At 36.0% G+C, this 22,961-nt stretch overlaps 1 protein-coding gene across 1 annotated transcript in view; it reads left to right on the top strand.

Annotated features, from left to right (window-relative positions):
- The first annotated feature begins 13,924 nt into the window (after nt 1-13,924).
- LOC129229319 (uncharacterized) overlaps nt 13,925-22,961 on the top strand; it is a 76,365-nt gene continuing 67,328 nt past the window's right edge. The window contains exon 1 of the mRNA XM_054863604.1: nt 13,925-14,202. The gene's annotated coding sequence lies outside the window, so the exon portion shown is untranslated. The remainder of the gene's footprint in view (nt 14,203-22,961) is intronic.

Genomic DNA, 22,961 nt, shown 5'->3' with positions numbered 1-22,961 from the left:
GTCACCGGTCCAAAATGTCGCCGGTCCAAAATGTCACCAGGCCAAAATGTCGCCAGCCCGAAATGTCGATAGCCCGAAATGTCGATTCTGAATTCAAGGGATCTCGAATCGACACAATTGGTGGTGCTCCATTAGCTTCAAAACCTGCCCACACCCATCACAATCAATGCCTTTGAATTGTCGCTTGGAAAAGAAAAGGTTTCGTTTTGAAAATCATGCCAGTAATGGTGAAAATCATGTGGTTCCTCAAAACAGAAGTTTTTTCATCAGAAAATACGTCATATTTCCATCGAGACCCAAACGAAACGTGTTTCTTAGCGAATTACAGTCAAAGCTTCTTTTGAAACTTTGTAAATGGTGAATGTGACCGTAGTTTAGCATATGTAACATTGGAATGGGATCGTTTCCAAAATTTTAAAAGTATTTTTTTCTGAAAGAGCATGCTTAAAAACATAGGATCTGACCATTTTTTAAATAATTTGACAAAGTTTAATATTTTTAAAAAATTACTTAAATCGGTGCGCTTTCATTGTTTACGTTTCTGTCGTGTGACATCACAAATGATGAAATGCCATTCAGTGTTGCCATTCTCGGAGAAAAATATTTAATTCGCATCTTTACTCACGTGTATTGGCAACGATAGGGTTGATAGTAAACGTAGAGCGCAATATTTAATTCGCTTCTTGATCATCATAACGTGGAAAACATGGAGAAAGATGCGCCAAATTGCATCATTTGTGACGTCATCAAGACCACGCCTTTTTTCAAAATCGGACATTTAAAAAAATTAATTAAAAAATAACTGTTGGGAAAATGAAAGTATTTTCTGGGTCCCCTCTGTTTTTTAAAGCAAGCTCCATGAACAATTGCTCGTATCTAGCATTTAGTAAGAGTGGGAAGCTTGTCTGTACGCTTTTTCTTGCCATACTTTTTTTGGATTCTTCAAAAAATTATAAATTCCAGTTTTAGACCGACCTGATACCTTCCTTGCAATTTCACATCCACTCATTCTACATTTTTTGTAAGCAACAATTTGTTGTTTTCACATTCAGAGAGTTGTGTGCCGTTCGGCCTGATAAAGAACGAGACAAAATGTACAATCTTACTGCGTAAACAGTTTTGTGTTATTGTAAATAATCATATGATACGACTAAATATGCAAATTTTTGTTCCCGCTCTCAAAATAAATGTGTGTCCTTATATTTTTTTCCAAGTGGCAAACTAGTTAATGTTTAAAAATTCAGGCATTTTAATAATTTTCAAAATTTTTTAAACAAAGTTTGTTTGAAGATGTGTTATTTCAAGTATTTTTATCGTTAAAATATTTGCATAATTTTCTTACCAAGTGGAGCCTAGAATTGGCGACTTTTTGCTTGTCCTTATAATTTTTTCTATAGCTATTTTTAACCTTACAGTCTAAACGTTATTTTTTTAAATTGTTTTTCGATATTAAAACATACATATAAAATGCCTCGAGTCTTTCATTACTTTTTCAGAATCTTATATATCGGATTTAAAGGGCCTGCAATAAACATTACATGGTTTACATTTCCAGGTAATGAACGTAAACAGTGCCTCGCCCAACCTTGCGACGTAATTCCGGACATAAAAAAAAATGAATGTCTAATACCGGTATTTTCGGCTTAGTAGCAGAGGATTCGAATGTTCTGTCACAATGATTAGGAGGTCACAGGAGCAACAATGCACCTGCAATCGAATAGCAACTCTGGAGGACATTCTCTTGTGTGTGTGGTTTTTTATGTTTCTATTTTTTTTATTAGAATAGGCTGAACGCCTGTTGTCAAGCGTATCCGCAAATCTATTGCGTCACAGCATCATCGGGATATGATGAGCAATGCTGTGTTATTGTATCGAACACATGGAATATTCTAAGGAAGAGGATTCGACGTAATAAGTGTTTAAATTTTAGAATATATTCCTTTTGTCTTGCTTTCCAAGTGGCATAACATTTTTCTTTTGGTAACACAAAGCTGTAGCTTTTATTTGTTGTTTTTATTTTTTAAAAAGACTCTTTACCATTTTGTTCGCTATTCATATTTTACAAAGACTGTAACTTTTTATTAATAAATGATTTTTTCCTTCCCGTTGACGAGAAATAAATAAAGTAAAATAAATGTTCGTTCAATTCATCTGCGTTGTAAAGGAAGAATCCTGTCTAGAGGTTACTACATGTGTTGCTTAAGTAAAGGTAACGATATAACGCTTTAGTTTAGACATCATGAATGACGGAACGTTACAAGCATAATTTGTATTTAAAAAAAAAAATGCAAAAACCAATCTAATATTTAGGTATCGAGAACACGTTGTCGCCTCAGTAAGATATCTTAGTGTTATTCCTGGGATTAGATGTCTTACTGTTGCTCTCAGGCGACGAATCAACAAATCATTTTCTGTGAGCTCATTATATTATTTTTTGATTAATACTTTATAAATTTCAAATTTACTGCTGCAAATTTCTCAGTCTCTGTTGCTTCTATTAATAGATTGTCTTTCATTATCGTGTCCTCAGAAGAAAATTAAACAGGTTTTTAAGTATGAAAATGGACGCGAAATTCTTTTTTTTTCATGTCAATAGGAGCTCATTATATTTTTTAACAACTTGACCTACAGTCGTTTTATAAACAGTTTGAGTAAAATTTTGGAAAAATTCATTGATATTTGTGGTTTTATTTATTCTTGAGCAAATATATTCTATAAAATAGAATAATCAAATCGTTAGATTCATTGAACAGGCCAACAGCAAATCATATTAAACAACTTATTTTGGAAGAACGTGACGCATCCTCACATGCATAGCAGAAAATATCACTGATCGAGTAACGCTCTGATATGACGTCACCATCAATGAAGTTATTTTTAAACATGAATTACTTTACAATTGAGAATGTTTATTGAATTTTTGTACCTATTTTTACTAGAAAATAGCTGAGATTCTTGATATTTTTTTCTTCTACTGTTGCCAATTTTTTGGTACCAAAAAGATAGCCTAGTCAATAAAGGTTTCGTGTCGCAACTAATTTAGGGAAAGCTAAATTTTTGCAGGTTGTTAATACATAAAGTATACACTAAAAAAATACAAAGTCCCGACCCCCACCCCTCTTGCTTCCCCCCCCACCCCCTCCGAAACATTGTCAGAGCAGTACTATGATTATACGCTTTTCGTGCCGCAACTAATTAAGAGGAAGCTGAATTTTGGCAGGATGTTAGTAGGTAATGTATTCTTTAAAAAAGTACAAAGTCCCGATCCCCACCCCTCTTGCTTTCCTCCCCACCCCCTCCGAAACATTGCAAGAGCAGTACTATGATTATGCGCTTTTCGTGTCGCAACTAATTTGGGGAAAGCGGATGTTTTTCAAGATGATAGTACATCACCATCACCATCGCCAGTACAAAAAGTATACACTAAAATAAGACAAAATCCCGACCCCCACCCCTCATTCTCTCCCTCCCCTTCCCCACCCCTTCCGAAACATTGCAAGAGCAGTACTATGATTATATGCTTTTCGTGTCCCAACTAAATAGGGGAAAGCTGACAGTTGCCCAAATTTATGCGACCCGAAATTTTGACAATCGAAATATCCCCCCAAACAAGTAAATCTTCACTCAAATTAAGATGCAATTTTTCCCCGTCGTACCTTGACGAGCGATTTTATAGTCTTTATCTTCTTTACTAATAATAAAGCTGAAAGTCTCTCTGTCTGGATGTCCGGATGATGTCTGGATCTCTGTGACGCGCATAGCGCCTAGACAGTTCGGCCGATTTTCATGAAATTTGGCACAAAGTTAGTTTGTAGCATGGGGGTGTGCTCCTCGAAGCGATTTTTCGAAAATTCGATTTTGTTCTTTTTCTATTCCAATTTTAAGAACAAAATTATCATAACGTGGAACCGTAACATGGGCACAAGCCAATTGGTGAGATACGAAATTATCATAACGTGGAACCGTAACATGGGAACTAGCCAATTGGTGAGATACGAAATTATCATAACGTGGAACCGTAACATGGGAACTAGCCAATTGGCGAGATACGAAATTATCATAACGTGGAACCGTAACATGGGCAGAAGCCAATTGGCGAATTATCATAACGTGGAACCGTAACATGGGCACAAGCCAATTGGCGAGATACGAAATTATCATAACGTGGAACCGTAACATGGGCACAAACCAATTGGCGAGATACGAAATTATCACAACGTGGAACCGTAACATGGGTACAAACCAATTGGCGAGATACGAAATTATCATAACGTGGAACCGTTACGTGGGTACAAACCAATTGGCGAAAAAATTCACTATACATTATTTGTAAATATACAGGCGAACCAAAAGACCTTTTAATTTTTCTATTACGGGCAAAGCCGTGCGGTTACCACTAGTTAAAAATAAAATTACAAAACGGTTGAACTCAAAAGTTTTTTAAAATATGAAACAATAAAACATCTTTTGTTAACTATTTTATGTTTCGAGATTCAAAAATAAAAAAAAAAGTTATTTTCCACATTATTGTTGTTAATATGAATTTATCATTTTCAGATCTGAAGATTACACATCCGTTGCTGCAAGTGTAGTCTGATGATGTCGCAGCCTATGTGAGCTCTTACGTGAGTAAACAGGAAGTTTTTCAAACTCAGAATCAAATTAAGCATGGGGTATTCTGACCAGTAAATGAACACTTAAATCGGCTAATATTTTTAGAAATTCATAAAATTGTTGGTTTATATATTTCTAAAAATTAATATTTTGTTTATGGCAGTAAATTTTTTTTTTATTGATAAATGCAATTTTAAAAATAAATAAATTAATAAATAATAATAATAATAATAAACAGGTAGAACATTGATGGTTCTGTCCCAGGTTTTTGAGCATTTTAGTGAAAAATCATGCTGCAACCAAATTGACGAACACATCTAACCAGTGGGCAAACAAAACATTTCCTGATCCTTTTTTAAATACTTTTCCTTTAAATGTACGTCAATTAGTTTGGCCGTTTGTTTACCTGGCGACAATAGGAAAACTGCTTAAAGCGATTGGCAATAACTACAAATACTTTAGAATGGAGTTGTTTCCTTCAGTCAAAAGTACTAGTTATAATCACTGAAGTTGATAGAATGGGCAAAAGAAATAACATGGACCCAGAAAATTCTTTCATTTTCCCAACAGTTTTTTTTAAATTATTTTTTTTAAATGTCCGATTTTTCAAACAAGGCGTTGGTCTTTACGACATCACAAATGATGAGCTTTGCCGCGCATTCCACTGGCGCACTGAATGTTTAGGTTTGCTGGCTACCGCGATTCCACGTTATGATTTTCAAGAAGCGAATTAAATATCGAGCTCTACGCTTGCTATCAACCATATCGTTGCCAATACATGTGAGTAAAGAATAAAAATTAAATATTGCGCTTGCGTTTATGGCAACAGTGAATGGCAGTTCGTCATTTGTGATGTCCTATGTCCTACCCAAAAGCGTAAACAATGAAATTGCACCGATTAAAATAATTTCTTGAAAATATTAAACTTAGACAAATTATTTAAAAAATGGTCAGATCCTATGTTTTTAAGCATGATGTTCTTTCAGAAAAGGAAAAAAAAAACATTTTTAAAATTTTGGAAACGACCCCATTTAAGAAACTTTAGACTTCAGAAATTAAAGTTGCTGAGTGTCGCCAACTATGAAATATGTAGTTTACAATAGCGATAAACAAATTCAAACCCCCTAAGAATAAAAAATGCACCAAGTGACGTATCTTTTATGGAGAAGTACCCTTTTTGAAGTTGAACAGAAAGAAATTCTGCAAGGAAGTAATACGAACTGTTCATTCACTGGTGGGATAACTTATTATAGTTTTTTGAGCTGAAATTCACACATAGTATTTATAAATTACGGCTTGAATTTCAGTTCGGAAAAATTTTCCATACGATTTCAAATTTTTTAAAATCTGGATGCCTAAGTCTACTGATAAGGTGTTTTGATTAAATAAAGCAACTCTAATTTTCATTGAAACTTCTTTCAACTTTTCAAAGAAACTCCAGGCTTCATCTCTCCTCTAGTTAAAAAAAGATTTTACAGAAGCAGGCTGTTTATTCCTTATTGACAGAAAAGTTAAGAGTTTTTCATTTAAACTGGTACTATGTTTCGTGTCACAGCGCTCGATGAATTGTATAAAGGAATAGATCAAAAGGGTGTTCAAATGTGTTGCTCGTCGTATTCGAAAGTGTATGAACAAAACCCTAAGTATTACTGCTGAAATCCGTTTAGAGGGTTTTCAGTGTAATAACGGCTGAAAAACACGGCTAAAACACATTTTTACATTTTACAGAAAATGAAGTAAATTCGTTGTATTAAACTTATGTGTCTAAATTTAATCCATTCTTTTATACATTCACAACCTTGACCATCTTTTAACGCGGTGACTTTTCAGTAAAAACAATTGCTAGTCGTCTTAGAAAGATTTTACTGCGTTAGCGAATCAGGTCCAAATAAGCTGTCGGCTATCTGTGCATAAATACAAAGCTCTCTTCTTCTTATTCCTGTTCTCTTAACTTAATGAAGCCAAACGGTGTCCATGATTTCATATTCTGAAAGAGCCCACGACAGGAGAAGGACTATCCGGGACCTCTCTCTTGTCCAGTGTCCCAGACAATCAGGGCTTGATTACTGAACAGGCCAACTGGGCCGTGGCCTAGGGCCCCAATTTTCAGGGTCCCCAAATGGCTAAAACTGTTAGGTTCGACTTAAAAGGGGCTCCGAAAAAGTGTTTGGCTAAAGGCCCTTCGATATCTTAATCGGGACATGCAGACAACACAGGATATAATGTGGGAATGTTTATGGCATTTAGTACATAGTTAATACATGGCATCTAGTAACCATGTTGTTACACTTAGGACAGCCAAAATATATTTAGTACAGTCGAGCCCGCTTATTAGAATATCGGTGAAAAGGAATATCCCGCTTAATATAACACATTTTCAATGTACCAGACAAAATGTAGTGTGTTTTAACCGCGGTTGATGGAGTATCCCGCTTATTAGAATATTTTTTCGTGACAAAATAGTTATTCCATTAAGCGGGTTCGACTGTACCATCTCTAAAGGTTTAAGATGGCAGCTCGAATATCTGGTTATTGTTGTTTAATTTTGTCGGTTGAATCGATAGCTGAGTACAGTAATTGGATATTTGCTCTGATACCAGTGACGTTTTGGTGGTCAGAACTATATTTCGATGCTTTCTTTTTTCCTTTTGGAAAATAGTGCTAGTCAAATCAGAGAATTTGATAGATCGCTGCCCTAGTGCAATCTGAGACATGTAAAAATTTGCTACTTTGAGAAAAAACCATTTAAACATTAATTTTTCCGAGATGTAATGCAGTTACAGTGTGTCAAGGAAAATGGATTTTGTGAATAAACAAACTGAATTTCGGTACATCTCAGTATAGTACTACTAGATAAAGCATAAGTTATGTACTCCATATAAGGTAATTCCGGGAGAGATGTACCACCGTGTGAGATGGACCAGTCAAAAATTTCGTTATTGCTCCTCTCAATAGATGAAACCACTATTTCAGTCTTGGACGAAAAGACATTTTGAATGACATGCTGCTGTTCGCTTCCCTAAAAACAAAATATTTTTTTAGCTAAAAATCTTTGCTTCTTTCTGTAAGTCAAATAATTTTTTCTACATAATTATAATTATGCGATCTAAGTTACTGTATTAAATATAATCTAATTGTTTTTGATGCTGTAACGTCAAAGTGCATGTCGACTTCCTAATAATCCAAACTGGCTACATGAAATCCACTGTGAAATGTTGGGGAGGATTGTACTTCTCACCCAGACAATCGGGAGAGCTGGACCACGTTTATTCAGGAGAGATGGACATTGAATAAAACCTTGATTTTTTTTAAATGCTTATTTTTAAAGAACTGAATTAAAAATGGTAATACCAAAGGATGGTATTTTTCTGTTTGTAGAATATGTCTGCTACCTATATTAGAAAAAGTTCGTAAACACGCGGGGAATGGACTGTAACTAATTTGAAAAATGCTGTTAAAGTCGTTGAAGAAAAGAATGTGGTTGGTCGAAGGTTTACTTAAGGGGTCTAAGGACCTTTAACCTTTAAAATTTTCGACTTTCTGGAAAAAATATATGTTATGCACAATTTAATTCTGAACAATTTGACACCTTATTTATTACCACACGCCAAAAACTTTTCGAGTTATCGTAAAAATGCCTAAACTTTCCCCATAGAGATTTATGTTAACAGCAGCTGTTTAAGCCTCTTTTTCTCAGGTGCCGGTTTCTTCGGTATTCTCGTTTTGCGCGCATGATATTTCAGAAAGTTTGTTATATATTTCCGTAAAACTTTTAACTAATAAGCTTAATTAATTCCGTTAAACTTTTTATGTTTATCTGGTTTATATTTATGACCTGAACCTAAGTTTAGTTATTTTTTTAAAAATTATTTATTTATTTTTTTGAAACTTTATAAGTTAATATCGAAAATTTTCAAAATTTTGGGCAAAAATATTTTTTTTTTTAAATATTAACTTTTATTTTTAGTTAAAATTTAGGTTCAGATCATAAACTAGACAAACATGCATGAAAAGTTTTACGGAAATATATAAGAAACTTTCTGAAATATATCATGCGCGCAAAACGAGAAAACCGAAGAAACCGGCACCTGAGAAAAAGAGGCCTAAACAGCTGCTGTTAACATAAATCTCTATGGGGAAAGTTTACGCATTTTTACGATAACTTGAAAAGTTTTTTCCTATGGTAATAAATAAGGTATCAAATTGTTCAGAATTAATACATGCATAACATATATTTTTTTCCAGAAAATCGAAAATTTTGAAGCTTAAAGGTCCTTAGACCCCTTGAGGAATATTATCTTTTTGAAAAGCTCCTTTGTATCTTTAATGTAGATGAAACTGTTTTACAGCTGAATAATAGGCCCGGGCGAAGTAGTGATCATTAAAGAATCTAAAAATGTGGCATTAATTATATACGGAGTAAAAGGAGAAACTATTTCACTTATAGCATGTTGTAATCGCGAGGGAACACTTTTTCCTCCTTATTGAAGTTTGAAAGGGAACAGCATGAAAAATGAGCTGCTAGCTGGAATGCCTCTTGGAGCAAATTAAAATGTCGCCACAGTCTGCTTACGTAAATTCTGATACATCTTAGGATTGGTTACAACATGTAATGAAAATAAACACTTATAAATGTAATAAATGTGCAATTATTCCATAATTTTATTGTGGTTCGTCTCTCCCATTCAAATGGTCCACCTGACCCGAACTACTTCTTCGGGTATGATGGAATTCCTTTAAAGATATGACCTTCTATATTAAGATTTTTGTAAGAAATATCCTACACTATATGTATATTATGTCTGTACAATGGAAAGTAAAATACAGTGAAACCTGTGTAAGTTGACCACTTGCAGTGCACTACAGTCGTGGTCAAGTTAAGCAGGTAGTCAACTTATAGAGGTTGAAATATATGATATAGATCTAATTCTGTGCCTGAAAATAGCGGTCAACTTAGACAGGTGGTCAACTGACAAGGGGGGTCAACTTTACAGGTGTTACTGTATATGTAAATGTACTGTTTTTAGAGAACGAAAAAAAAACGTTGTCCATCTCTCCCGGAATTACCCTATCTGTATGGAAATTCCAAAATCACTCTTTCTAAAATATCTTGGTATTGAACTAGAGCAACGATATGATCATGCAAAGATATAAGACCAATAACTGATTTACATTTTCGAAAATCTAGGTACACCCGGCTACTTTTCTAGCCTGGTAACCTAAAAAGGCTTGAGAACTAACATCAAGGAGCAAAGAGGTTTTTCTTTCTTTTTCTCTTTCTTACTATTCAAAGATAATGTTTTTAGAAAAACCGGCATTATGTTTTTGCCGCACAATTACACGGTCTCGTGCACTTATTTGTTATGCGTAAGATGCTGCTCATGCTACGCTCCATGGAGGACAGATAATCCCAGGTTTTATCGAACAGCACCGCCTTGAACTTTCTCTCATTTCAGAGACCGTTATTCAGCTTTCTGGATCGGAACTGTGTGGCGGTGGAATTCCGTTCATTCAGTCAATGGAGTTGTTTCCTTCAGTCAAAAGTACTAATTTTAGTCACAGAAATTGATAGAATAAGCGAAATAAATAAATGAATAAATAAAAATAACATAGACCCAGAAAATACTTTTATTTTTCCAACAATTATTTTTTTATTATTTTTTTAAAGTGTCCGATTTTTCAAACGAGGCGTGGTCTTTATGACGTCACAAATGATGTACTTAGGTGCATCTTTCGACCACGTTTCCACGTTATGATAATCAAGAAGCGAATCAAACATTGCGCTCTACGCTTGCTATCAATCATATCGTTGCCAGTACACGTGAGTAAAGATGCGAATTAAATATTGTGCTCTTCTGAATGGCAACACTGAATGGCATTTCATCATTTGTGATGTCATCGGCAGAAGCGTAACCAATGAAAGCGCACTGATTAAAATAATTTTTTAAAAATATTACACTTCTGCAAATTATTTAAAAAATGGTCAGATGTTATGTTTTTAAGCATGTTCTTTCAGAAAAAATATTTTTTAAATTTTGGAAACGACCCCATTGTCAGGAGTTCTTAACATAATTTGAAAAAGGTTTTCTCTTCTTAAGTTTTAAAGTAGCCAATAAATTTATATTATTGCCACCCCCCCCCCCCGTCATTTAGAGGGTCCTATGTGGCTGTATGGGGCAAGCGCGGATTCACAGAATATTTTCAAGGGAGGGGCGATTGATTTTTATTATTTACTTTGAATACTGAATGGCTGTTGATATGGCTATACTGATTTAAAAATTTTACTGATTATTAAAAAATTATTAAAAAATTATACTGATTTAATGGCTATACTGATTTAAAAATATTGATCACAAAAGTTTTGAACTTTAATTTCGAAACAGTTCCCGGATAGGGTTCCAAACCCAAACCTCCTTTTTCCCAACATCAATGAAACTCGTCTAAATTTGCACTTTTTGAACTTCATTTTCGAAAAATTACAGGGGGAAAGTCCCTCAAGGGAGGGGCGATCGCCCCCATAGCCCCTCCCTTGTATCCGTCCCTGGGGAAAGGGATCAATTGCCCTCTCTGGATTTGAAAAATTAATGGTTTTACGCATAAATTAGGAGTCGTTTTTTGTTGTTTTCCAAAAAAAAATTACATTGAGTATTCACTTTTTGCCCCCCCCCTCCCTGAAAAAATTCGGAATGACGGGCCTGAAGTATAATAATCCTGTATTCATCAGAAACACAATAAGATATTTTTTTTGTGTTGTGTACAGTGATGTTCCGATCAATTTTTCTGAGGGTATACTCCCAGTAATCCACTACGCACAATTTGTGTATGTGATCATATACATAGTATGTTATAATAGGAAAATTTATGAAGCTTGAGGGTATACGCTATATTTCTAAAAAATGTTTGAGAGTATACGGCGTATATGGAGTATACCCTATGGGAACACCACTGGTTGTGTATGCAAAATTTCATGACTCCTGCGTACCTTGAAATCTTGTTTATTTTGTCCTATATTTTTTAAAAATGTTTCCTATATTTTGGAACTCTTAATTTTTGGACTGATTGGCCATAAGTTGGTCAATTAAATCAAGTCACAGATTTAAATCAGCCAAAAAATCTTCAACAGGGCTGTGTGACGCAGCCTGAAAATTTTTCTGGGAGGGGTTTTCAAATTCGAAAATTGTCTTCTTTACCATTCATTTATAATGCAAAATATTATTTAACGCTTAATCAAATAGTTTATACGGCTTAATAATTATTTATTCTGTCACTTAATTAAAACTAAATAACAATTCGTATTGTATCACAATGACTGTAAAACGAAGAAGGACGGGGGGGGGGGAGAGTATAACATAAATGTATTTATCATTACCTTTATTTTAACAATTTATTCACTTTTTGTAGGATTCTTCGTGGAATCATTTAAAACTTTCTCTTCATGTATACCAATGTCGTTATGAATGTTTAATACGAGGTAAAAACGGTTTCGATATTTCGATTAGAATTGGAAAGGAACCCCAGAAAATCTGCTTCCTCTCTCTCTCTCTCTCTCTCTCCAGGTTTCCATAAAAAGAATTTACACAGCGCTGGAAATGACGAGTGATCATGATTCCCTTTTACTCTCTATTAAGACTACTTCAGTTCTCTGCTCTTTTATAATAGTAGTAGTACTTATAGCGTAATATTATTTGTACTAGCTGCTTCGCCCGACTTTGCACGGTCTACCTTGAAAATAAAAGTTATATCAAGTGACACGTGTTCAGCAATCAGGTTTGAATTTTTTAAAAAGAATCAGGAAAACTTTGCTGCAGATTGCGGAAAAATAACCAAAGAATAAACATTTTAAATCCCCCGATTACAGGAAAGCCTTTAAAACAAAAGCAAGAAATTTACTTGTTTTAATTCGAGGGAAAAAATGGCAACAGATCTTTCTTCTCAATGATTTTCTTCACGCTATAAATTTTAATAAAAACACTATTGCGGAAAGTTGAGATGAATCGCTGAATACTAATTTGAATGGAGGAAAGCCTTCGAAAAATAGAGATTTTATGTCGAAATCTAAGTATCCTAATTAATAGTTTTTAATGGATGTCTCCGCTAATTTTTATCGGTGGATTATGTTAAATAGCCAAGCATAAAAACGGGAAAATGACGAATCCATCGATACCTGGTTTGATGGTCAGTTCATTGGCGTTCGGGAGAGATAACTCGAAGATAGATAGATAGATACATAGTTAGGTACATACGCTCAGTTTTTAATTATGTAAGATGTTGCATTGGAAGCTAATTTGAAATTGCTTCTCGATCAGTATTTTATTGCAACCTATATCACTTGGAAACCAAAGGCGCTCGGAGCTTAAATTGGGGGGGGGGAGGGGGGTTCTTGGAATTCTGAATTTGCTGAATGATAATTTTGCCGAATGGAACCCCAAATTTCACCGAACTGAACTCCAAGTTTTGCCGAATCGTCAGACAAAATTTGCCGAATAAGGACATTTGTGGTAGGTCACAGTGACCTCCCACATGACCTTTCTTTGGGGCACCCCTGTTGGAAACGTTCAAACGGTTTTTCGCCCTTCCTCTGTGGGGAAAAATCAAATGTATCTGAGTTCTGACTCCCGTGGCTGAGCAACTGCAACAGTGTTATTAAACGAGCTAATGTGTGCATCACATGACTTCCCTTTACTCCAATTTAATGTCATTTCCCCAATATTGGCAATTTTAATGTGATTCAATTGTTTACTCTCTAAATAGCACCAACAATGGCCAAATTGAAACCGGATTTTAAAAAAAATGCCAAATTTGTCGCCAAGTTGGCGATTAAACTTGGCGACCAAAACACTGGCGCTATATCGTCAAGTGTCCGACAAAATATAACACAACTTGAGTTTACATCGAAATTAACAATGACTTCCCCCCAAAAAGGGGCAAAAGACCCCCTAAGGAACATCCGAATGCAACCAAAAGGGAAGGTGTAAAACTAGACCCCACTAGGAGTCTACCTACCAAATTTCAACTTTCTGGAACATACCGTTCTTGAGTTATGCGGCACACATCCGCACATACGTGATACATACGTACATACGGACGTCACGAGAAAACTCGTTGTAATTAACTCGGGGGTCGTCAAAATCGATATTTCGGGTCTCTGTACGTTCCTAAGCATATATCCACGTGTGATCGAGTCGAAAAAAAAAAACTCAACATTCATTCGGGGGTGAGCAAAATGGAAATAAAGGCCGATTTTTGAGTGAAATTTTTTTCGCAAATACTATACTTCCTTTTTTGTAAAAGGAGGTAAAAATGGCAGCGCTCCTCTTTTATTACCCACATTCTTCCTCTGCACGTCTAGTCTCCTTCTGTTTGCCCAATTGGCAGCTGGGTATGCAGATTGTTTCGAGAGCGAGATTGGAATACATTTCGCATACCCGCCGGATGAATAACGCGATGGTTCTCGCAGTTTACCATTTTGATCCAATGCAGTGGATGCAAATGCATAGTTTCGAAAACTTGGACTCGAATACAAGAGCAGACGTTTCCTGGAATTACACGCCTTTGGTAGATGGACATATTAAATGCAGGCATGGACAGGTAAACACTACTTTGCTGTTTTGCTTAGCCTAGCCCTCTGTTTTAGAGAGTTTCCACGGTATTCTATTTGATTCAAGCGATTTATTGTAGTTGTTCAGGCTAATTTTGAAGTTTGATCTACACTTTCTCTATTTTTAGCACCTCCACTTACATTCTGATAATGTTACAGCATCTAATTTACTGATAGTAAAGCTGAAAGTCTGTTTGTCTGGATCTCTGGATGTCTGTTACGCGCATAGCGCCTAGACTGTTCGGCCGATTTTCACGAAATTAGGCACTAAGTTAGTTCGTAGCATAAGGGGGGGGGGGGGGGGGAACACCTCGAAGCGGTTTTTCGAAAATTCGATTTTGTTCTTTTTTTATTCTCATTTTAAGATTATTTTACCGAGCAAATTATCATATCGTGGAAGAGTAACTTACCATATCATGGACGAGCAAATTATCATATCGTGGAAGAGTAAATTACCGTAATATGGACGAGCAAATTACCATAACATGGGCGAGCAAATTAACGTAGCAAATTGGCGAGAAATTCATCATCCATGATTTGTAAATATGCAGGCGAACGAAATGACCTTTTAATTTTCTACTTCGGGCAAAGCCGTGCAGGTACCACTAGTTAGACATAAAACTGAAGAAAAGTTCCTAAAACGGTGATTCCCAACAAACTCAGGTCTATAGACCTTTTCTCGTTTTATTTTACACACAATTTCGACTTGAAGTTGAAGAGCAAGAACTTATGTAATGTTTTTAGGAAAATTTGGGCAGCACTTTTCTAAAAAAATTGTACTGTTGCCAGAGTTTTCAATAGAATTACAGTAGCCCCTGGAGAAAAGGGGATTTGTTTTCTAAAAAAGAAAAACCAAAAAGAGCTCTTAATCTTAACTTTTAGTTGCAAAATTTGGGGATTGAATGATTAATCTGCAGGTCATCGGTAAGTGGCCACTTTGTCTATATCGATAATCGGCCAATTTTAGACGATTAATTGATTCAGTTCCGTATTAGCCAAATAGGGTAAACGTTTGGGAGGTCACCGAGACCTCCCACGACTGAGAGGTCATGGGTGCCCCTGGTGGTTCTAATTACATTTTAGTTATGATCCTTCAAAAGAAGGTAATGCATTTGTTTCTTAAGAACCTATACATGAAATGATATAAAAGTTGTTGTACGACTTTATAAGAATTAGTGATGATTGCCTTTTTAGCCTTCTTCAGCAGGCTATCTACAGCTGTAGTTATCAAGTTACTCAATAGATGGCGCTGCTAAAGCCAATGGTTCTTTACTGTCATCTGGCGCTATCTATTGTGCAACTAAATTACTTGAGCGGTCGATCGCCAATAAGAGGAATACCGCATTTTAGTTACAATCTTCGAAGGCGGTGGATCAATAAGTGTTTCTCCTTGTCTTCGGCGATATTTTTGTTCTGAAAAAATAATCCACGCATGCAAAGGTAAAATCAACAACTTTAAAAAAGCGCAAATTCGCAAAAAATTGCCGAAATGCATTTTGGGGTAATGTGGAATTGATTTTTCAATGCAAAAAGAACTGAGCTTATGGACGTAAAGATATTGGGCAAAAAAGAATATTTAGATTGAAGTGTTTAAACCTAATAGCTGTGTTCATTCCTGCAGATTGTTAAGCAAAATATTTATGAAATCAAAGTTGTATTCTGCAGTGCTAAGCACCAAAGTCGTATTGCAATTTTAAACGAAATTTAGTTATTGTCACCAGCAGGGACGCCACGAACTTAAAATTTTTGAGAATGCGGGAACTCTCAATTTGCCAAATGGAACTTCTATTTTCATCGAATGATGATAGTTTTCCCGAATAGAACTCCAAATTTTGCCGAATGATGATAATATTGCGGAGACCGGAGACAAAATTTGCCGAGTAAGGAAATTTTTGGAAGGTCACAGTGACCTCTCGTGACCTCTTATCGGGGTGCCTCTGGTCATCAGGCTTTGTTACGTATTTAACCTAAATGCAGTGTTTTATGATTATGATCATTTAAGAATGGGAAATATTTTTTATAAAACTTCTGAAAAAGGGGGATCCTAATCATCTGAAATATATATAGTTGTAAAACTTTTTGTAAATAGTGTAGCGAAAGATGACACGTTATAGTCGTCTAGTTTCTCAATAGGTAGCGCTACTTGAATTACAAAAAGAACGTAAGGGATTTCAGTGGCTCCATCTACTGAATAGTTAGCGATAGATTACCTGTTTCACCATGGCTTTAATACTGTAGTTATCGGGGCTCTGATTTTTTATGGAAGAGTCACCGGTACGTGTAATTTTTTCACGAATTTGTTAGTTTGCGGGTTAAAAAAGGCCCTGAAACGATGAATTTCATAACATGTGTGTATTATTGACGTTTCGATCTCTGTTCAAATCAGAACGTGAGCTCTTCCGACAATTCGTTTATAACGCTCGAGATTATCTCTTGGCCTCATTCTGCCGAATGTTTGCTGAGTAAACGCGAAGTTGTTGAAGGATATTAAGAACAAAAAGGATTCGAAAGACCAAAAGAGAATAAAACGAACGATCACCACACACAGGCATCGAAGATCAGTTTATTAACGAACCTCGATAAACGGCATCGAAAAAGCCACAAAGCAGGTGGTTGACCTTGGAGCGTCATCAACCTACCTGCTTCTTTTTTCCCGCTCTTTCGCGCTAACGAAGTCGCCGGCCGGGCCGACCACCTGTTCGAATAGGCATCGTTAATGCATTACGATCTAAATGATTCTCGGCAGCCTAAACCAGATCATTATTTCGCGATCCCTTTTGTTTGGGCGGGAAAATAAAATAAAAAAGTGTTCGATTCCGAGGCTTGATTTATGTTTCGTTTTCGCTTTGTTATGCCTTATGATGCCGATTTCGTTTCATTAGCGATGGCAAAAGCAGAAACAGAAGATTTCTTCCTGTTTTTTTATGCTTAAACATTTTTGTATTTATTTATTTATTCGTTTTTTCATGTTTGTTAAAGCAAATGGGACAATTTTACTGACCATTTCTAAGAAAGATACCTTGTGTTAATTAAAAACTTGTGAGAGACCAACTTTCATATGCAGGGTTGCCCCCCCCCCCCCAAGTTCAACGGCGCAAATCTCCCCCCCTCATTTTTCTTAAATATCTTTCTCTTTTTATTTTTTAGCTCTCTTTTTATATTTTATTTATTTTTTAAAAATACTTTTTATTTATTTATTTATATTTAATTATTATTATTGTTGTTTTATAACACAAATTCTGTGCTATGCCAACACACAAACAAAAAAATAAATGAAAAGAAATATAAAAAGAATGCAATAAAAGAAAATAAAATAAATATTTTAAATTAAAAATAAATCAGTTAATAAATTTAAATAAATAAATAAAAAGTAACCCCCCCCCCCCATTTTGATGGTGCAACTTGCGTCATATTCCCCCCCCCCTCCCCGTGAGCAAGCACCCCTGTTCAGATGTGCAAAAATTTCTACTTTAATAGCCTTTAGGTATTTTTTTTAGAAACGATTGTATTTCTTGAAGTAAGTTATTTTCAACTACAATAAACTCCTGACACTCAAAAACCAGTAATTTTTTTCGAATCATCGTCAATTTTTAAAAATAATTTGGAATGATTTTTTTCTTCTTAAGAAAAAAAAATCTCATTCTAAACACTTTTAGAAAATTGGTGATTTAAATATTTGTCAGGTTTCTGTCGAACAAAAGAAAAATATGTCTTTGTGGGCTCATAACCTTTAAAAAAAAAAACGCGATTTTTTTTTTTAAAATAAAATTAGTAAATATTCCGCTTTGAAGGGAAAACAAGTTCTTTAAAAAAAAAAAAAGTCAATTCCTACTTAGGTCAACAAAGAAAAAATGTGTGTATTTTAGTTATCTTTATCTTCTTCACTAATAATAAAGCTGAATGTCCAGATCTCTGTCTGGATGTCTGTAACGCGCATAGCGCCTAGACCGTTCGGCCGATTTTCATGAAATTCGACACAAAATTAGTTTGTAGCATGGAGGTGTACACCTCGAAGCGATTTTTCGAAAATTCGATTTTGTTCTTTTTCTATTCCAATTCTAAGCCTATTTTACCGAGCGAATAACCATAACATGGACGAGCAAATTACCATAACGTGGACAAGCAAACTACCGTATGCGACCATGGGCGAGCAAATTGGCGAGAAATTCATCATCCATTATTAATGTAAATATACAGGCGAACCAAATGACCTTTTAATTTTCCACTACGGGCAAAGCCGTGCGGGTAACGCTAGTATTGAATAAAAACTAAGCTAAATAAGGACGGGATAATCTTTGCGTTCCATTTTCATTCAATTCTCTCACTTCCTTCAAACTCGTATCAAAAACCCACTCACAAATCGAAAAAAAAGCGCTTTTTTTCTAGCAGTTAGTTCATGCGTGAGCTATTATAACAACTTTGCAACAAAAAAAAAAGTGTTTGGTTGGCTTGGGCTGTGATCGTTTATAAGCATAACTGCCTATTTTTACGCTCTTATCGAGTATTCATGCTTTTGAAGCCACGGTTTCGCTGAGATTAGTAACACTCGCGTGCGATGCAGATGAAAGTATCGAATGGAAACCGCAGCGCTATTTTTGGATATTTTCCTAATGTATGACAGGAAGAATACTAACAATGATTCCAATGTTTAGGATTCGAACGATCTGGAGGTAGGATACCTGTTGTTCTCTGTTGTTCTGTTGCAACAATGAACACCTTCCAAGCTCAGCCAGTGAATTTCAGCATCATTCTAAAACAAACGTTATAACTCAGAAATCTATTTTATTGAAAAATATATCAGAGGTTCTCCCCCCGTTTTAACCATTTTTTTCCCCTTTAAAGTGTATCATTAACCAGGGGTGCCCATCTAGGTGGGGGGGGGGGGGCATGACGCAGACTGCGCCATTGAAATTTTTAAGGGGGTTGTTCTGAGGGGTATTTTTTATTTGGTGGGAGCTCTTGCTTTTGTTGTGGGGGTAGGGTCTCCGCGATATTAAGGGGGTGCACCCTTGCCCTTAGGGGGGAGGGCATCCCTGCATTAACTATGCGCAAGACCAACAAGAATACTCCAGTTCAGGCAAGGAATCCCAAACTTTTTCATTTCGAGTCACTCTTTTTCATAATTAACATTCTCTCACAGCCAGGGGCGTGCACAGAAATTTTGGGGTCCGTCACAAATAACTTTTATGCCCGCCCCCCAATACATATTGATTACCCTATAGCCCTTATTGTTTACCCCTACGTCTCTACATTTATTTCAATTTTTTTTCTACATTTTTATCTCAATCCTTATTTTTAAAATCTCGAGCCCCTTAAGGCTCGGGTCCAGGCCAATAGGTGCCCCTTGCCCTTCTTCCCCTCCCCTTGCCCGCCCCTGCTCACAGCTCATCAGTCTATCACAGTTACATGATATACATTGATACCATGAGTATTTCACTGCACCCCTTGCCTCTTCGTGCGGTGTTTGTGATCCGAAAATATTGGGTTGCCGTTTCCAAAAATTTTGGGCTGACAGCACATTCTGTACCTGAAATTTATTTTAACTGTTTCTTTTCGAATGATTTCAATAATTTTGTGTGCACGTTTCAAGAGTTTTTGCTGGGGGGGGGGGGGATCTTCCTCAGGAGTTTCCGTAAATTTCACGCAGTCTTCAGAATATTTTACTTGAGTCCACTATCATCGCTGTGTGCATTACCCCAGGGAGCTGCTCACCCAATTTGAGAGGGGTTCCCCAAAGTAAGGTCGATAATTTTTATCGGGTGCTCTCTCTTTCCTTTCTCCTCCGTTAATGTAAGCAAGACACAAGTCCTATAGCCACCAGGAAAGATGACCCTTTTTCAAGGTCGGATCCAGGAAGTTTTCAAGGAGGCGATTTTTTTTTTTAACTCTTTACTCTGAGGAACTTCAATTTCTTAAATTTTCGGAGGAGTATACTGATTCTCATCGCTTACCGTTACGTAATCAAAGGTGTCTTAGAACTGTGTTTCTTTTGAAAAATATTTAGGGAGAGCCCTCGAACCTACTCTAGTATCATCTAAAATCGTCTAAAATTGATGTTTTAGCACTGCAATTTCGAAGCAATCCTGTGGAAAATTTCAGTCCGTATCTCCAGGGCTATAAAAGATGGGCTACGATTTCGTTTTCAAGGCTTCAAGTCCGGGAGAATTCCGGGGAAGAGCTCCCTTTCTCCTAACACCATTAAAGAGTATCTGAAATCGCCGTTTCTGAATCTTTTATATCAAAAATATACCCAAAGGAAGTTTCTGTACATCGGCTCAAGGAGGGGGCGATCGCCCTCACCGCCCCTCCCTTGTATCCGTCCTTGCCCTTTTTCTTGCATGCAGCAGGATTTCCCATTGTGATTCACCAAAAGATGTAGTCCGCATGCCGGCCTATTTTATTCAAATGTCGTAAAATGTAATGAAGGAGGAAAACATGACTTTTCCCCGAAATTGCTTACGTTTTGGGTAATTTCTTCACATAATCATTCTGAAATGGATTGCTTGAAAATTGGTAAAAGTCGTATTCCTGTTTTTTTCTTTTTTTGAAATTTTTATTGAAGATTACGATCGTAATTTGGAACTCTGGTGTCATGGGGGGGGGGGGGGGGGAGCGGGAAAAGTTATGACTGATGCAATAGCAACTGATCAATGTAATAATATAGCTGACATTGCAACTATATTATTGCTTTGCAGTTTAATTTCTCCTACAGGGTTAATTCGACATAGCAACTATATCAACCCTCCTGCAACAATGTTATCGCAATAATATAGTTGCAGGGCAGGGAATAGAGTAACATATAAATATGTTGCTCAATTCCCTGTTCCCTAAAAATTGCATTAAATGTTTCTTGGTTAATAGAGCACTGATATTAGATTGTATTTTGGACCTAACGCTGTTTACAGGGAGACCTCACTGTTAAAAATTCAGGAAGATTTTCTGGTAATTGTTACTGTAAAATGGTGGACTTACAGCATAGCTGATTTTTACGGTAATTTATACTGGAGAAATAAGCGATCCCAGCGCCAATTGGATGCTGTGGCCTACCGAGGAAGCCGTAAAATTTTACAGTAACATTTGATTTTTACGGTAATAGTTACTGGCAACATGAATGCCAGTAACAACTACCGTAAATTTCCGGATTTTTTTTAAAATTCGTATATTCATATGCTATATGTTTAAGCGTTTTATGTGTATGATATTTTAGTCATTGGTAGTTGAAGAATCAATCTGATGTTTGATTTTAAATAAACTAGAATCAGTGGGGCCCAATCTTTTTCTACCCGAGGGCCGCACTTCATATTAAAATGTTTCCCGCGGGTCAAAACACATAAAATGTCGAAACATGGAAAAGGCAAGTAAATTAAAAACCAGTAATTGCTGTTATCATCACTACGCTTCTTTTGTTAAATGCATCTGTTTTTAAAAAGCTAATTTCTGACTATTTCACTCCAAATTTGTAGCATTGCCATAAATCGTGGTTTTCGATTTGTAACATTAAACGTTACAACGGGCCACACGGATCAACTTCGCGGGATGGATGTGGCCCGAGGCCCAAAGGTTGGGCACCACTGTACTAGAAATAAAAATAATTACGTTTAGCTCATTAAGATATTTGTTGGAAAAACGTTTCTTTAAATGATATGAATCTTTTCTTACGAGATGATTATGGACATTTTACCTGTAGAGTAGTACGTAAAGGTTATGAATATTTAAAGGGTGCGAAAACTTCTCATGTTACTGAAGTTATGTGAAAAAGTGGAAAAAAACTGGAATAAACCAAGAACGTTGGATTATAGAACACACGTTTGGAAGAGTACACCAGCATGTTCTGAACGAAATTTGCTCCAAATTTCATGAAGTAGTTCAGATAATCTCAAGACCTATGCGAAATATAGTCATCTTTTCTATTTTATTACAGTGAAACCTGTGTAAGTTGACAACTTGCGGTGCACTTCTTTAGTGGTCAACTTAAACAGGTGGTCAACTTATAGAGGTTGAATTATATGGTATATATCTATAATTGTTTGCCCGAAAATAGCGGTCAACTCAGACAGGTGGTCAACTTTACAGGTTTTACTGTACTAGTAAAAATTTAGCGAAATCATATTGCCTTATATGTTCTGCACCATCACTTACTTTTACAAACCCAATACCATACGTCTGTATTTTACCCAGTCAATATAGTAAAACCTGTAAAGTTGACCACCTGTCTAAGTTGACCGCTATTTTCGGGCACACAATTAGATCTATACCATATAATTCAACCTCTATAAGTTGACCACCTGTTTAAGTTGACCACTAAAGTAGTGCACCGCAAGTAGTCAACTTACACAGGTTTCGCTGTACGAGCTTAATCTCTCGTTGGATTGATGTCTAGATTTAAAGGTGATAATCCAAAAGAAGGATTTTTTTTCATCGAGCTGAGAAGTTTTCTTCTGCAGTCTCCTGCTCACATTAGGAGTTTCTGGTAAAAGAATGAAAATAACTCTAAATTATGCAATGTACCAACAGTCCGATTATCACATCTATTGAATATTGCAAAGCACGAAGACAGATTTTGACAACCTCAACTCGGCATTCAGGAGTACCTTCTAAAAACAATCACTTTAGGATGATACAATGAGCTATGTTAAGTATTGCTGACTTATGTTTGTAAAATTAAAAGTAGAGACCTGATACAGTGAAATTCCGTAACAACGAATACTAATACAACGAAATATTAGTTTAAACGGAAACAAATGTCTGC

Source organism: Uloborus diversus, chromosome 9, assembly GCF_026930045.1.
Source record: "Uloborus diversus isolate 005 chromosome 9, Udiv.v.3.1, whole genome shotgun sequence".
NCBI lineage: Eukaryota > Metazoa > Arthropoda > Arachnida > Araneae > Uloboridae > Uloborus > Uloborus diversus.
The sequence above is the reverse complement of the archived record's forward strand: the minus strand, read 5'-3'. Positions and strand labels throughout refer to the sequence as shown.